General features: G+C 49.2%; 1 protein-coding gene across 3 annotated transcripts in view; it reads left to right on the forward strand.

The window, feature by feature from the left end:
• Window positions 1-16536, forward strand: part of ATP10A (ATPase phospholipid transporting 10A (putative)) — a 186336-nt gene that overhangs the window by 56120 nt on the left and 113680 nt on the right. The gene's annotated exons all lie outside the window — the stretch shown is intronic.

Raw genomic sequence — 16536 nt, forward strand, 5'->3', positions numbered from 1 at the left:
TTCTTTTTCTTTTTTTTGGCCGGGGGGATGGAGTTTCGCTCTTGTCACCCAGGCTGGAGTGCGGTGGTGCCATCTCAGCGCACTGCAACCTCTGCCTCCCAGATTCAAGCAATTCTCCTGCCTCAGACTCCCGAGTAGCTGGGATTACAGGTGTGCACCACCATGCCCAGCTAATTTTGTATTTTTCATAGAGGTGGGGTTTCACTATGTTGGCCAGGCTGGTCTCGAACTCTTGACCTCAGGTGATCTGCCCGCCTTGGCCTCCCAAAGTGCTGGGATTACAGGTGTGAGCCACCACACTCAGCCCCATGTGTTTTTGTTTTAAAAATATTTGGTGAATGACAACTTCATTTAAAACTGTTATTTCACAGGGAGTGTTCAGTTGTCGTCACAAGAACTTTCAAAGCCTTCATTCATTGAGCTAGTGAAGCTCACTTTAATATATCTGGGAGGCCCCTGTGGCTGGACACAGAGGCAGACGGCCTGAAGCCAGCCCTTAGCCGCAGAAGGGTGGGCAGGAAGGCCGCTGGGCTGGTGGGGGGACCACCCTGCTGGCTGCCCCACCTGCCTGGGGCGGGGTGCTCAGGACAGGGTCAAGCAGCCAGTAATGCTCCAGGGAGGAGAGTGGATGACATTGGAGCAGATGCTTGAAAAGCGTTAAGGATGCCACCAGGGGAGAAAAGAGTGAAGGCTGTTTTCCTCATCTCACAGCCATCACAGCCATTCCTTAAAAGCCATGAACTTCTCACTCCTCGTGCTTGTGCTCTGTTATTGCTCCTCCAAAGCTGCTCTTTCCAGCCCGGCGGATGCCCCTCCATTTGATGGAAACACACATGTGAGTGGAAGCGTAAGCTGAGGTCAGAATGGTGCGATCTCCACATACTAGAGAAAAATTCATTCCCTTCAGTTTCTGGAGAAAGGGAAGGAGTTATAGTTTGAAGTAAGTGAACATTTATGGTGGAGAGGAAGAGAAGTAAATGTACAGCTGACTTTTGAACAATGCTTAAGGGTGTTGACCTTTAACTCCCTGCACAGCCGAAAACCTGTGTTTGACTTTTGAGTCCCCTGAAACTTAACTGCTGATAGCCTACTGTTGACTGGAAGCATTACCAATCACATAAACAGTCGATTAACTCATATTTTGTACATTAGATGCATTATATACTGTGTTATTACAGTAAAGTAAGCTAGAGAAAAGAACATGTTATTAAGAAAATCTTGGCTGGGTGTGGTGGCTCACACCTGTAATCCCAGCACTTTGGGAGGCTGAGGTGGGTGGATCACGGGGTCAGGAGATCGAGACCATCCTGGCTAACACCGTGAAACCCCATCTCTACTAAAAATACAAAAAATTAGCTGGGCGTGGTGGCAGGCGCCTGTAGTCCCAGCTATTCGGGAGGCTGAGGCAGGAGAATGGCGTGAACCTGGGAGGCAGAGCTTGCGGTGAGCAGAGATCGTGCCACTGCACTCCAGCCTGGGCGACAGAGCAAGACTCCATCTCAAAAAAAAAAAAAAAAAAAAAAAGAAAAGAAAAGAAAATCTTAAGGCAGAGGAAATACATTTACTATGCATTAAGTGGAAGTGGATCATCATACAGATCTTCATTCTTGTCATCTTGATGTTGAGCGTGCTGAGGAGGAAGTGGAGGGCATCTTGCTGCCTCAGGGTGGCAGAGAGGTGGAGGAGGTGGAAGGGGAGGCAGGAGAGCCAGGCACACTTGGTGTAACTTTTGTTAGAAAAAAACCACATGTATATGGACCTGTGTAATTGTGGCTGTTTCAGGTAGTACGTGGAATGAATGAAAAAATCACTTGTTTGATGCATGACCAAAAGGATATTTAATTTTCTGCATTAGAAAATAAAAAGTGCTAAAAATTTGGCACTTTTCTGTTTCTTCTCAAGGTTGTAAGGGGCTGCTTGTAATCATTCAGGTAAATGGCTTGGGAAAACTAATCCAAATAAATGGCAGATGTGCCTGCCATCTTTGATTTCAAAATACATTTTCCTTTAGTCTCTGTGAATTATGGGAATTACAGGTTTACTTTTTCTTTTCTTTTTTTAAAGTAAAGGCAAGACCTTGTTTTCACGAAGCCAATTATAAAGTGTTTGGCATTCCCTAGACTTAATTTTGGGGGAAAAAAATAGCGCAGCCTTTGTGTTTCACATATGGATGCAGCATTTCTTCATGTTCTTCCCATGTAAGACAGACACACCCCTCCAGTCTGAGGGCCCAGGAAGTGCCAGAGAGGAATGAGACCTGCGTTTGTTTGGCTGAAGACTGTGACTTTTATCTGAGACCTACTTAGATTTTAGTGCATTCAGTTCCCCATCAAAATATATAAGTAGCCAATTCATTTCTGTTCTCACTCAGAGATAGCACAAAAATACGGACGCGTGTAAAGTGTGCTGCAGTGAGTGGGTACATACATTGCTAAGTGCTGCCATTGAAAAAATTCATTGTGGCAAAGGACCTTTTTTCAACAATGAAGGCAGCATCTCTTTTCCTGGATCGAGACCCATAGGCACAGTGAAGGAACTTGGAATTGTGTGGCTGGTGGCGTGGCTCCAATCCCTTGGAGGGACCGGCTGCCACAGACCAGCGTGGGCTCCTGGCACACAGTGAGTCACCCAGATCCAGCCAGTCATTCAAAAACAAACTTGAGAAGGATCACTGGGTGCAGCTTCTCTGCACGTGGCAGACAGGGGTCCCGTAGGCTGCCGGGGCCCTGTGTGTGGATGCTGGACTGGCTTCTCCTGGAAGAATGCCCGCGTGATGGCCCGTCCGCTCACCATGGCTGCCACAGGTCCCATTCTGGCAATGCGCCTTTTATTTCAAAAGAATTTTTCCTTTTCCTCCACACCCGCCTTTCTATTTTCCAAACGAAGAGCCTCCACCTACCCAGGCTTTATTATAATTTAAGTAAATCTAAAATGCCAATGTTTAAAATTTCTCACATTTCTATCATATTTTATTTTTTACTTCTAAAAGAACTTTCATATCAATTTTTTCAACTATTCAACAAACACTTATTTGAAATATGTTAAATATTCAGCAAAGGCCTACTTTGTGCTGGAAGAATTCTCATTCGATTCTTAAAGACTGTGCTGAGAGGTGACTGGCCTACTGTCGTTAACCGCATTTCACAGATGAGACGGCTTGGCTTCAGCTCACAGGAGTGAGATGCTTCTCCAGGCACCTGTGTGGAGTCGGTGGCCGGGTGGACCTGGACCTGGACCTGGCCACCTGTTTAAGGCCTCAGCTCTTTCCACTGTACTCCACTGCCTGTCATTTGTCCTTTCCGTGTTTAGCCATATGTGCTCATTCATGCATGTACACACACACGTCTCACACACACACAGACACACACCACACACATACATACACCACACACACACCATGCACACAGACACACACACATGCAGATGCACACACACCCCTACCCGCATATGCACTCACACACACCATGCTATGTACTCACAAACACAGCGTCACATCATAAACACCTCATATCACACACTAAGCACAATTACACACACACAAACACTCACACACCACACACATCCATAACCACACACACACCATGCACCTAGACACACACGTCACACATATAGACACACACACAGATGCACACACATACCAAGCTACATACAAATACAGCCTCATATCACAAACACCTCACATCACACACTAAGCACAATTATACCTCACACACACACCACACACTCACAGGCATGCACCACACACACACACACACCATGCACGTAGACACACCACACATACAGACACACACACAGATGCACACACACAGATGCACACACACACCATGCTGCGTACTGACAAACACAGCCTCACATCACAAACACCTCACATCACACACTAAGCACAATTACACACACACACTCATGTGAATACCTCACACACATGTGTCTTGGGGCGAAGCAATACGCAGGCAGACCAGCAGCAGCACATGCGTGCCAGGAGAGGCGATGGGGGCCTGTGCCTGGGAGAACAGCAGCGGCTCCCAGTTACACTCAGAGAAGCCAAGGCCCATGGAGGTTTGCGAGGTCCATCATGGTAAAGACTGGGTGTCATTCTCAGATTTTCTGAATCCACTGTTCAGTTCCACAGGCCCTGCCGGAGTGCCCACTGCGGGCTGTCCCGGAAGTGCAAGCAGGATGACCACAGGCCTTGGATCCCGGGGAACGTATACCTGTGTAGAACAAGTGTCAGTGACGGATACTTGGGAGTAGGACAGGACTGGCCCACTTGAGGCTGCATCTGGGGATGAAGCTGCCCCTGGTTCATACGGATTCACACAGACAGAGCAACTTGGGCTCCTCATTTCAGTTCTGTCACTTTGCAAAGCTCTTGGTAGAGGGCGAGTTGTCCTAGCCTTTCAGTCCTTGTACCCGAGAAGCAGGAGAGAAAATGTCCCAGCACCCAGAGGACATGTGACATGGGCAGTGCCCACCCTGTGCCCCACTGTATCCTTAGCACCTGGTGTGTGCTCAGCAGAACCAACAGATGTTTCCTGAATGAATGCATGAATGAATGAATGGAGGAGCCCAGTGGGCGAAGCATCATTCAGGTATTGGAGGGGACGGTGTGGCGGAAGTGCCTGAGACAGGGAAGGAGGCACCAGCACAGACCAGTGTCACAGGCCAGCTGTCTGCTTACTACCCGTCTCCCTCCTCGCAGGTGCCGAGATTGCTACATCCCAGGGTGAGATGTGGCTGTGTCCTCGTGACCCGGATTTGCCAGGAATTATCTCACCTCACAAAGACACAGCCCTTGGCCATAAAAGCACCTGGAGGAAACTAGGTTCTAGGCAAAACCCCTAAAACAGCAGCCCTACTGGTGTTGGCCACACACTCATATGTAAAATGCAGTTTCACCTAAATTCTGTTCATGATTTGTTTTAGGCAGATTAATGACCCCCACAGATGTGTACATCTGAATCCTCGGAACTGATGGATGTTTTAGGTTGTAGGGCAAAGGGGAAGTCAGGAGCTCCTCAGTGACCTCGAGATAGATTTCTCCTGGATCATCTGGGTGGGCCCAGTGTAATCACAAGGTCCTTAAGGTGGAAGAAAGAGTCAGATGAGGGAACCAGAGTGCCGGTGGCCCAGTGCGCAAGACTTGCCACCATTGCTGGCTTTCAAGACAGAGAAGGCGGCCGGCCGTGAGCTGAGGCATGCAGGTAGCCTGCAGAAACCAGGAGAGGCAGGGAAGCATATTCTCCACTGAGCCTCCAGGAAGGAGCGTGGCCCTGCCGACACCTTAGCTCAGTGGGCCCTGTGTTGGAATTCTGACCTGCAGAACGATAACATCATAAACGTGTGTGATTTTCAGCCACTAGGTTTGTGGTGACCTGTTACAGCAGCCCCAGGAAGCGAGTTCATGTGCCTAGTGGTCGGAACACAGCACGCAAGGTCTGGGTAGCCCCAGCCTACAACAGGGAGGCTCACGGGCCTGAGAGAACCTGCTGGACGTTTATCAACAAAAAGCCTGCAGTGGGAGGTGCTGAGGAACATGGTCCTCAAGGTTTGCAAGGACTGAAGCTGGGTGCCACAGCCTCGGGCTGAGATTCCGACGTTGAGAACAGCTCGGTCTGTGCTGCGGCGCAGGCACACGCACGTGTTTCCACGGTGCACTCTGCCCAATTTCTGTTCTGTTCTAAGAAGAAAAGCATCCAGACGGAGAGTTCCCAAATAGAGTTTTGGCCCAAAAGCAACATTTTACTGAGTCAACACAGGAAAATTATTTTAAAAGGCTCTTGGGAGAACAAAGATGGCTTTGTATTTGGTGCTGAACCCAAGTAGGCCACATGCCCTTGTCCTGCAGATCTCGTGTTCTCCGCGTTAACATAAAGGAGTTGATGAGATCCTCGGCTCCGGAACACAGGGAGGTGTGGAGCCTTCTGTAGGGTGCAGGTGGCCAGCTGTTCACCGCCTGGATCTGTTATCCATGTAACGAGTCAGTAACTGGGGAGGTTTAGGGACATGGGGCTTTTGTATGCTGTCAGATACATCCATCGGGGTTCAGAGACTGGCACGGGGGCCTTCCAGCAGGTGGGCTGTGATGCCATTCCTGCCCAGCAGTGCTCAGCAAAGCCAGAGCAGGCCAGGCAAGTCAGAGACACATCAGCGTCACGGGGCTTGAGAAAGCTGGAAAGTGTGTTTTTCCTGAAGCGAAGCTGTCCCACACCGGATTAAACCACTGTAACATGCTTAGCAAATTGAAGTCTCAGCGTAGTGGCCATTGGCTGCCCAAGAGTTGACCAGGCGTGAGCATCGCATCTGCCCCCAGGACTCTCGTCCGCCCTCATTCTCAGTGCTCTGCCTGACGCAGGATGCTAAGCGCTGCATGTAGCTTAACACAGTCCCCCTGACTACCACCTGCCACACAGGCACTGCCAGTGTTATCCCCACATTGCAGATGGGGATGCTGAGGCTCAGAGCCGTGATTGGCTGTGAACTCTTAAGTGCTGGTGCAGTGTAACCCTGGAGGTCTGGCTCCCACCCCTCGCTCCTCTTCTCTGCTGGTCCACCTCATGCCCCGAGCCAAAGTGCAGTGGAAGGGCCCCTGGACACCTGCATCAGCTCTCCCTGGGCCTCGAGGTGATGATGGCTGAGTGGCCTTGGGCATTTGGAGCACATGTCCTCAAATTCCAGCATGCACAGGACAGCCTGTGGGTTCATACACATGGGGGCATAGACCCCACAACCAGCCTTGGGATACCCCTTGTGCACCTAACTGCTCTCCTGTGCTGAGGAGAGGCTGTCACCCCAAAGGTCTTTCTCTTTTAGTTTTGTAAAAGGAAAACATATTTTCCCTTCATCTGGAGCAGACTTACCAAACCCCATGACAGTGAGCCAGGAGCAGCGTCAGCATCTAGTACAGCGGGTTCATCAAACACCAGGAAGATGTGACAGAGACAGGCTTGACTTCTATGGGAACTCGGTTCCTGATGTCGTTGTAATATTGGTAATAAAGTTAAACCAAAAAATAATAGATCAAATGAAGTCAGAAAGACATGGTTAAAGTAGTTACTGTGAGCACCAGCTTTTGAAATTAGGGTAGGTGGGAAGCCTCGGGGGCCCCCAGAGTGGGGGCTGAACAGAGACCTTTCCACACAAAGCTAAGCTGAGTTTGCATGAACATCTTCAAGTGTTCGTGTTTCCTCCTGGTGCTTGTACCTCCGTAAACTCGCTCTTCATTTGCCCCATTTGAAATTGCCGTGTCAGAATGTAGCTTCTTCCGGGAAGGCGCACGGTGGAACAGTGCCAGGGAGCAGCAGCACCCAGCAGGCACGCGTGGAGTGAAGGAGCGTGGTCAGCTCCCAGCTGCAACCGCTGGGTCACAAGGGGAGGGCAGGTGAGAACTCAGGCAGGATAGGAGAGGCACTTGGGAGGCAGACATCTGTGTTGTGTCCCCTGGGGAGGCAGGAGCAGGGGACAGGCGGATATCAGAGAAGGAAGGAAATGGTTCTTGGGGTGTTCAGTTGGTGTGGGGTGGGCCAAGGAGAGCAAGGGAAGCAGCTTATCTGTCCAGGACATAGAAAACTCACTGAAGCCCTATGGGAACCTGCAGCCAAAGAAAACTCAGCAATGCCGATTCTGTCTTTATTTTAAATGTCAATGTTTCTTCCTCAGGGATATTTGTTCACTCGTTTTGTTTCGTAAAAGATATTGCATTAAAATAGTGTTCATCCTGATCCCTGAGCTGTTGCGTGCACCCTTGCGTTTTGCACTTGATGTGAGCTCCTCGCCTGCCTCACCCTGGCCCCCAGGCGAGTTTGGTGTCTAATGACAAGGTTCTTTGTCGCTTTTCCTCCTTCTTTAGAATTCCTGAGACTGAGGAGGAGTTAGAGGTATCCATCAATAGTTCCTATTAGTGAAGAATTGTTTCCACTCTGTTGGGTTTTCTGGGTTTGTTGTTATTGTTGGCCAGGAAGAGATACATTGTATTCCAGAACTTTTACCTAATTTATAAATGTACCAGTTGATAAATACTTCATTATAAATTGATGTGTTTGGACTGGACAGTGATGCCCTGAAGCTATATGTACTTTGGGTTTGTTGAATTTTACTTCTATTTATTTATTTTGAGACAGGGTCCTGCTCTGTCACTTAGGCTGGGGTGCAGTGACGTGATCACAGCTCACTGCAGCCGCGTCCTCCTGGGCTCAAGCGATTCTCCCACCTCAGCCTCCCGAGTAGCTGGGACCACAGGCGTGCACTTCCATGCCTGTCTTGAATTTTATTTCTTTGTGGAACATGCCAATGAATGTTATTTAGTTTAACTTTGTTTTTTTGTCTGTTTGTTTTGCTTTTATTCTTAGTGAGGAATTTTGCTGAACACCATTTTGGTTCATCTCTGAGTTTAGGGTGCTTGGGCCGGGCTGCCCACCCCTGAGTTTGTAGTGCCAGCCTTTAGAGGCTATAAATTCCCAAAAGCTACATTTGAGCACCGGACACATCAGCGCTCAGGAGCAAAAAATGTGAGGCCGGGAGAGACGAGCTCCCAAATCCGACCTGCGTTTGGACATAACGCAGGCTTTTATGAGGAAGGCAGGGATGCGAGAGGGGAGAGCCCAGGATGAAAGTTGCTCACCTTTCTGGGCCAGTCAAACCAGACACTATCAGGGAAGTCTGCGTGACCGAAGGATCATTGTTCTTTGAAAGAAAAACAAGTTCCGTAACCATTCGGATGGCCCCCGAGTTAGGATGTGAAGTTATCGATGACTAGTGATGCCCCTGTACCAAAATAACTGCGGGCAAGCAGGCATGGGGAGAGGAAGGAAAGGCACAGAGAAAGAGAGGGGCCAAACAGGCACCTTGTGGTTTGTTTTTTAAAGTCACATAGCCTCCGTTACATGAGGACGGGGGAGTTTGTTTCTTCTACAGGGGACACAGAGCAAACCACTCAAGCCAGTCGGGGGCCTCCGAGTGGGATCCCTGTACCGGGCTGGTGGATGCGGGAGGCGCACAGTGCCCTCCTGAGGAGGAGCGAAGGGACACGGGCACAGCTGTCAGGCAGCTCCAACAGAATCACAGAATCGGTTTTGCCCCACAGTCTGCAGTTTGTTCTCCCTCTCAGTGTCTGAGGATTGCCCAGTTCACTCAGCCGTGGAGACCTGGGCGCTGTTTCACCAGATGGGAGTCCGGCACAGTGCCCGCAGGAAAAGAGCGTGCCTTCTCTGTGGACTTGATCTTTGCTGCCTTGTGCCGCCCTGGCCATTTGGTTGGACATCCATGTAGAGGCTGCAGTAGGCTGTCTAAGCCCCCAGGAGCGTTTGCAGGGTCATTTAATTACACACAACATCTGTCACCCAGATGAATCTGGGCTTCGGCCCCCTTATCTATGACAAATGGACTTGCGTGGGTGTCTGTTGAGGCTTTAGGATTCCCGCCTGAGCCCTCCTGGTGGCTATGGGACTTCAGACTGCCTGGGGCAGGGGGAGGGCTGGACAGGCACTGGTTTCCCCCACGCCTCCCATCACTGGCTTGGGGAAGGTGCGGCCTGTATGTAGAATTCAGACCTTATAGCATGAAGCGCACACTGCACCAGGCGGCTCCAGAGTGTTGATTCGCCTCCAGGAGACTTGTTTGGAGTTTTGATATTGTTGCTTTGGGGTCCATCTCCCCTGCCAGGGCAGGGCTCTCATTGCTGAGACTGCCTATGTCAGTGAAGCTGAGGAGCTCCTTAACTCCAGTGATGGGAGTAGCTGGCTGAATGCAACCCGGGGCCTCCCTCCCTCTTCCAGTTAACTAGGCCGGATTCCAGATTTGTGACCCTGACGAATTTTGCAAGGGTTATATTTTTAAGAAGCTTAAAATGAAGTCTATAACAACACAGAAGTCTTACATTTAACTCTCTCCTTGGACAACTTCTTATTGTGCTCTCTGGGTAACACACTTTCAGTTGAATCCCTGTAGATGTCCCTGGAGGATATGACATAGACGAGGAGCCAGCCCAGGGTGAGATCGGGTAGCATGGCTGTGCCGGCACGTGGAGGGTAAAGGCAGGGCTGAAGATCTCTCTCCCCACCCTCACCCCCCAGGGCGGCAGTCTCCTGGTGATCTGCCTGCCCCAAAAGAGTGGCAGCCAGAGGAGTCCCAGCTCTGACCTTGGTGACAGAGAAGGATCTGCGTGCTGTGGAGCTGGGCTGCCCTTCTTGGATGGCTGTCCCCCCAGGAGGGGCCCAAGGACCCACTGACCCCGCTCCAGAGCTGCAGCACTGGCACCTGGAGCCCAGAGCGTGTCATGTCTCCGTATGTAGAGAGTCTGTAATTTCAAAGAGAAAACCTAGCACAAAATGGAAAAGTGTGGCAGAAAGTCAGGAAGAATTGAGTTCAAGGGAGCACAGAACCTCTGAAAGGGTAGGGTGGGGGCAGGGGCCAGGGGCCAGGGCAGCCACCATGGCACTGGCCTCAGGGGACTCTCTCTGAGGGGGCTAGCCTGTCCTCGTGCCACTGAGGAGTCCTTATTCACAAAGACATGTACTTTGTGAATTCTTTTCTGAAAAAATTACATTTCCAACTTACTAGAACTTGAAACAGCACAGATGAACCTGGAGAACATTATGTTCAGTGAAATAAGCCAGCCACACAAAGACAAACACTGCATGATCTCCCGTACGCGTGGAACCTAAAAATGTTGAATTCATAGAAGCAGAGTAGAATGGGGGTTACCAGAGGTTGGAAGGGACTTGGGGGGATTTTGGTCAAAGGATACAAAGTTTCCCTTAGACAGGAGGAGTCGTTTTAGGATCTGTTGTACAGCACAGTGACCATAGTTAATAGCAATGTGTATTTCAAAATTGCTAACAAGTAGATTTTAAATGTTCTCATCAGAAAAAAAGATCGGTATGTGAGATGTTAATGGTTTGATTTAACCATACCACAGTGTATACATGTATCAAAACATGACATTGTGCCTCATACTATATACAATTATTATTTGGCAATTAAAATTTAAATTTTTTAAACATCTCCAAAGCTACGGAAGGAGGAAGGCCTCTACAAGGCCAGCTCAAATTACAGCTGTCACCACCTTCTGTCAAGTGTCACATTGTCCTGTGGCCTAGTTGACCCATCCCAGAGGGATCTCCGGCAGGTTCCAGGCAGGTAGCACCTGCCCAGGACATATGTGGCTCTGACGATGTCTGCCTCACCTGTGGAGGGCCCATGACTATGGGAGAGGGTCCCCCAGTGTGGGTGGGAAGAAGCCACGTTGTGAGGTGGGCTAGCAGCTCCCCGATGACTCATGAGTACCACGTTTGTGCATGAACGGAGGCTTCTTTTCCAACTCCAGCTGCTCGGGCATTGCTGCATGCATGCACACAGGCCATAATTAGACCATGGCAGTGTGCATTAAAGAGGCCAGTGCCACACTCATATTTGTAAGCTCTGAAACAAACTACTTTTTTTTGAGACAGGGTCTCGCTCTTTTGTTCAGGCTGAAGTGCAGTGGTGCTATTGTGGCTCACTGCAGCCTCAACCTCCTGGGCTGAAGCAATCCTCCTGCCTCAGCCTCCCAAGTAGCTGGGACCACAGGGGTACACCACCACACCTGACTAATTTTCTTTCTGTTTTTTGTAGAGCTCAGGCGAGTCTTGAACTCCTCCCACCTTGGCCTCCCAAAGTGCTGGGATTACAGATGTGAACCACCACGCCTAGCCCTGAAACAAACTATTTTCACATATTGTCCCTGTTCGTTTTGTGTTGCTATAAAGGAATATTTGAGGCTGGATAATTTACAAAGAAAGGAGATTTATTTGGCTCACGGTTCTGCAGGCTGTACAGGAAGCATGGCACCAGCATCTGCATCTGGTGAGAGCCTCAAGCTGCTTCCACTCATAGGGGAAGGGAGAGGGGAGCAGAATCACAGGGGTGAGGAGGGGGGTGCCAGGCTCTTTTTAACAACCAGCTCTCACAGGAACTAATAGAGCCAGAACTCTCACACATCCCCTACACCCCCAGGGCAATCATCTATCCATGTGGGATCCACCCCCACGACCCAGACACCTCCCATGAGGCCCCACCTCTAACGCTGGGGATCGGTCTTCAGCAGAGGTCTGGAGGGGACAAACGTCCACACTATAGCACACGTCAAAATTTTCCCAGTGTGTATTATTACACAGGACTGCAGAGTGAAGGAATAAAATGATATCTAAAGAAATACTTCCAGACAGATGTCTTAGTGCTAGTGCCTGTCTGGCACACTCTGGGAAAGCAAGTACCCCTACTAGTAAGCATAAGTGTCATAACATATGACTAAAACCAAAATCAGAGCTCATTCTGTGGCATTAGGTTGTTATTCCCTTCATCAGAAATCCAAAAATGTTAAAACAGTTCTTGTTCCTATTTACAATAGGAAAGGTATTCAATCTCAAATCATTGGGCAGAGTGTAGGGAAGAGGCTGTCACTCTCTCTTCTCAGCAGGTGGCAGGGAAAGCCCAAGGTCGCCATTCATTAGATGTTAAACATTGGACTGAAGGTGCCAAGTTGGCGCAGGCCCTCCCTCCGTGGGCCTGTGTCATAGTCACGTGGACGGTGGTGTCCTGGGTGGCCCCCAGGCCCCGGGTGGGCTGGGCTGTGTGGCTGTGATTCGTGCTGAGAAGGTGGGGATGCCCTGGCTGATTCAGTCCCTCAGAAGGGGAGCTGCTCATTGTTGTATGCTTGCGCGGTCACATAAGATACCTGGGATATAGCCAGTTGTAACCTACACAATTTTCCCAAAGAAAAAAAAAATTTTTTTCCTAAATAAAGATAGGAGAGAACCACTGTGATTTAGCAATGCCCGTTTCTCAGCACTTCCTGTCTCCCAAATACTCTAAAATTGGGAGGCATGAGCCAGTTGAGTTTTGGGCCTTCCTTAGAGCTGCTGTTCTGACCTCCAGCTGTGAGTCTTTGGGCGTTGACTCAACCCCCTCTTCATCCTGATAATGGGAATGGCACACCTTCCAGGGACACTGCCAAGACTGACTGGTGACAATGACCCTGCAATGGCCTTTGTGGAATCCACGTGTGTGGCCTCCAGAGAAGATGACCATCTGCATGGCCCTTCTCACTGTATTTTACCCAAGGAGGAAAACTCAGTTTGTAGTTAGTTCTGCGTTTCAGCCTTGTTATCCATTCTCGGAATATTACCGGGTAAAGTCAGTTTCGCGAGGGCACTGCTGCTGTTGATGCTTGACTGGGAAAATTGACGTCGGCTTCCAAGCCGGGATTCACAAAGGTGTCTTAGGTCACTGCACACTGTGCCCAGGGAAATCATGTCTCCATAGTATATTTTGATCCATATGTTAAAGTCCCCTCTATTCCCAGGGCTGGGTCTTCCAAGACCGGGCAGTGTTTGTTTGCTTAAGGTACTTTACTGATCATACTCTGTAGCCCGTTACAATTTAGGGATATTTGCAGTAAATATGTTATGGAGAAATATTGTGATATTTTTTGGAGATATTTCCAGAGATTTTTTTTTTTTTTTTTGCTTCTTATATTTATTTATTTATTAAAGAGGTTGCTTTGTGATTTTTAATTCTGCGTGGTAGGAGAAGCCAGCCTCTGGGCAGGGTGATGTTAGTAAGGGACTGATCGGAGGGTGAGTGCTTTCAGTAAGTTGTTGCAAGAGAAGCCTCAGGGAAAGGCACATCTGAGGGCTTTGACCCAGGCTGCTACCTTCACATGAGTGAGAAAATCAATCTGCCTGTCTGGCTTTTAATCCCCTCATAATGAAAAATGAGAGAGAGGGACCTTATAATCAGTGAAGCCTTTTCACCTTCAGAATTCTGATTTAGAGGAATCAGGGGACTCTGGGGAAATGGTGTCCTGGACAAAACCCTTCTCTCCCTCCCATACACATCCTGAATGAGGTAGCTGCTGTATCCCTGGGAATCTGGGGCAGGACTTGGGTTCCCTGCGTCCCTAGACAGCACTGGTGGGGCATCGGAGAACCCTGGGGTGAGTCCCACAGAGCAGAGCATCTTGGAGGAAACTTGGGCTTGCAGAGGTCTGGGGGCCTCCAGTGGAAAAGAGGTCAATTGTGCATGCAAAGGCGACTGGATGCCCTGGTTCCCCAGGCTGATTTTCCCTTGCTTCTGAGGGAGGTTTGGGGGAAGTTATGTGCCCACAACTCTTGGGAGGCCACTTCACCTTTTCTAAGAAAGGGATCTGCCATCACTTTAGAAAGCTGACCCAAGCATGCTATGCTAACCAAAATAGTAACCATTCATCCGCAGGGTCCTGGCTGCCAGGGAGCGGAAGAGGGTTTGGACAAACAGAACTCACACCCAGCGAAGTGGAGCTGCTGGGGAAGACCTGTGGCCACTTACAGAGAACTACTTATAATCACTCAGGGAGCACAATGAGCACTTAGAAGGGGAAGTGGGGAAGGTGGTCTACAAAAATAGGAACAAAAACTGCACAGTACTCAGAAACTTAACAAGAGGCTTAGGAGCTTCATGAAGAAAGTGGCGATATCTTTTTAAAGGGTGTAAGCGTGCATGAGGCACTGCAGCATCTCCCAGGGCCCTGGGTGGGACGGGAAGAGCAGGTATGATTGCAGTGCTCATTCTCCCAAGAGTTGCATGCATTTCTATCTGGAGGCTTCTCTTGGAATTGAATAAAATGGCCTTAACATTTATGATGCCTCCAAATGAGCCAAGACAGTCTTAAAAATAAGATTGAGGCCAGGTGCAGTGGCTCATGCCTGTAATCCCAGCACTTTGGGAGGCCGAGGTGGGTGGATCACCTGAGGTCGGGAGTTCGAGACCAGCCTGACCAACATGGAGAAACCCTGTCTCTACTAAAAATACAAAAATTAGCTGGGCATGGTGGCACATGCCTGTAGTCCCAGCTACTCGGGAGGCTGAGGCAGGAGAATTGCTTGAACCTGGGAGGTGGAGGTTGCGGTGAGCCAAGATTGCACCACTGCACTCCAGCCTGGGGAACAAGAGCAAAACTCCATCTCAAAAAAAAAAAAAAAAAAATTGAAAAGGAGCAACTTTTTTAACAGATATTGGAACTGGGGCTGCAGGTGAAGTTGTGCAGGTAAAGATGGTCTTAGCGGTGAGAGCCCTGCCCTGGCAGGGGAGATGGACCTCAAAGCAACAAAACTGACACTCCAAACAAGTCTCCTGGAGGTGAATTAACACTCTGGAGGTGCCTGGTGCAGTGCGCGCTTCGTGCTCTAAGATCTGAATTCTAAACGCGGGCCTCACCCTCCCCAGGCCAGTGCTTGGGGGGTTGGGGTTGGACATCCACATAGAGGCTGCAGTAGGCCATCTAACCCCTGGGAGCATTTGCAGGGTCATTTAAATACATGCAACATCTGTCACCCACGTGGGTCTGGGGTTGGCCCCCTTTTCTATGACAAATGACCTGCATGGGTGTTTGTTGAGGCTTTGGGGCATCCTGCCTAAGCCCTCCTGGTGGCTATGGGACCTCAGACTGGCTGGGGCAGGGGGAGGGCTGGTGGCCACTGTCTTTGCAGAGAGCAGAGCAGGACCTCCCCAGTGTGCTGGCCCAGGGCCCTGTCTCTGGGCTCCACCCTGAGCAGGTACCTTTGCATGAAGACTCTCAGCACTGAAGCTGATGGTGGCACTGATCCAACATACTGTACTACCATGCCATGTGGGGTTGACATGAGAAAGGACAAGTAGATTAATGGAACCTAGTAAGCCCAAATCAAATGATATTATCTGTAACAGAGTGGGTATGTAGGTTCAGTGGGAAAAGAACTAGTTAGCAATATTGACACAACTGGCTGTCTGGAAGAAGCAGCATTGGATGCTCAGGTCATAACAGAGGAAAATGAACATCAGTTGGTTTGACCATTTAAATGTTTTTTTTTTAAAAAAAATACTCTGCACTCCTCCCACAAAAAACAAACAAGCAATACTTGGAAACAACATGTATAATACAGGGACATAGGTGACTGTCTTAGCCAGGCCTGGAGAAGTCAGATATATTTACCTATATAAAAATCTGAAAGGATTATATAACAAAATTATGCCACAACTAGAAATTTTAAAACCGACAAACCATGGCTCTTAGAGAAAAATATTTGCAAGGCAAAAGACAGAAAAGGGGTTAATATTTTCAATATGAATTCTCTCACAGGTTTCGTGGTCAAGAATAGAGGAAAGAATACAATAGAAAAAATGAGGGAAGCCAGGCACGGTGGCTCACACCTGTAATCACAGTGCTTTGGGAGACTGAGGCGGGAGAATTGCTGGAGCCCAGGAGTTTGAGACCACCCTGGGCAACATAGCAAGACTCCATCTCTACAACCAAGTTAAAAAACTGTTGGGCAGGTGGTGAATGTTAGCTACTCCCAGCTACTCCAGAGGCCAAGGTGGGAAGATTGCTTGAGCCCAGGAGGTAGAGGCTGCAGTGAGCTGTGATTGTGCCACGCAGTAAGCTAGATTGTGCCACTGCACTCCAGCACGGGCAGCAGAGTGAAACCCTGTCTCTAACTAAATAAATCAGAAGAAGAAGAAAAAAAGAAAGATTGAAGGGGAAACATG

Source organism: Pan paniscus, chromosome 16 (assembly GCF_029289425.2).
Source record: "Pan paniscus chromosome 16, NHGRI_mPanPan1-v2.0_pri, whole genome shotgun sequence".
Taxonomy (NCBI): Eukaryota; Metazoa; Chordata; class Mammalia; order Primates; family Hominidae; genus Pan; species Pan paniscus.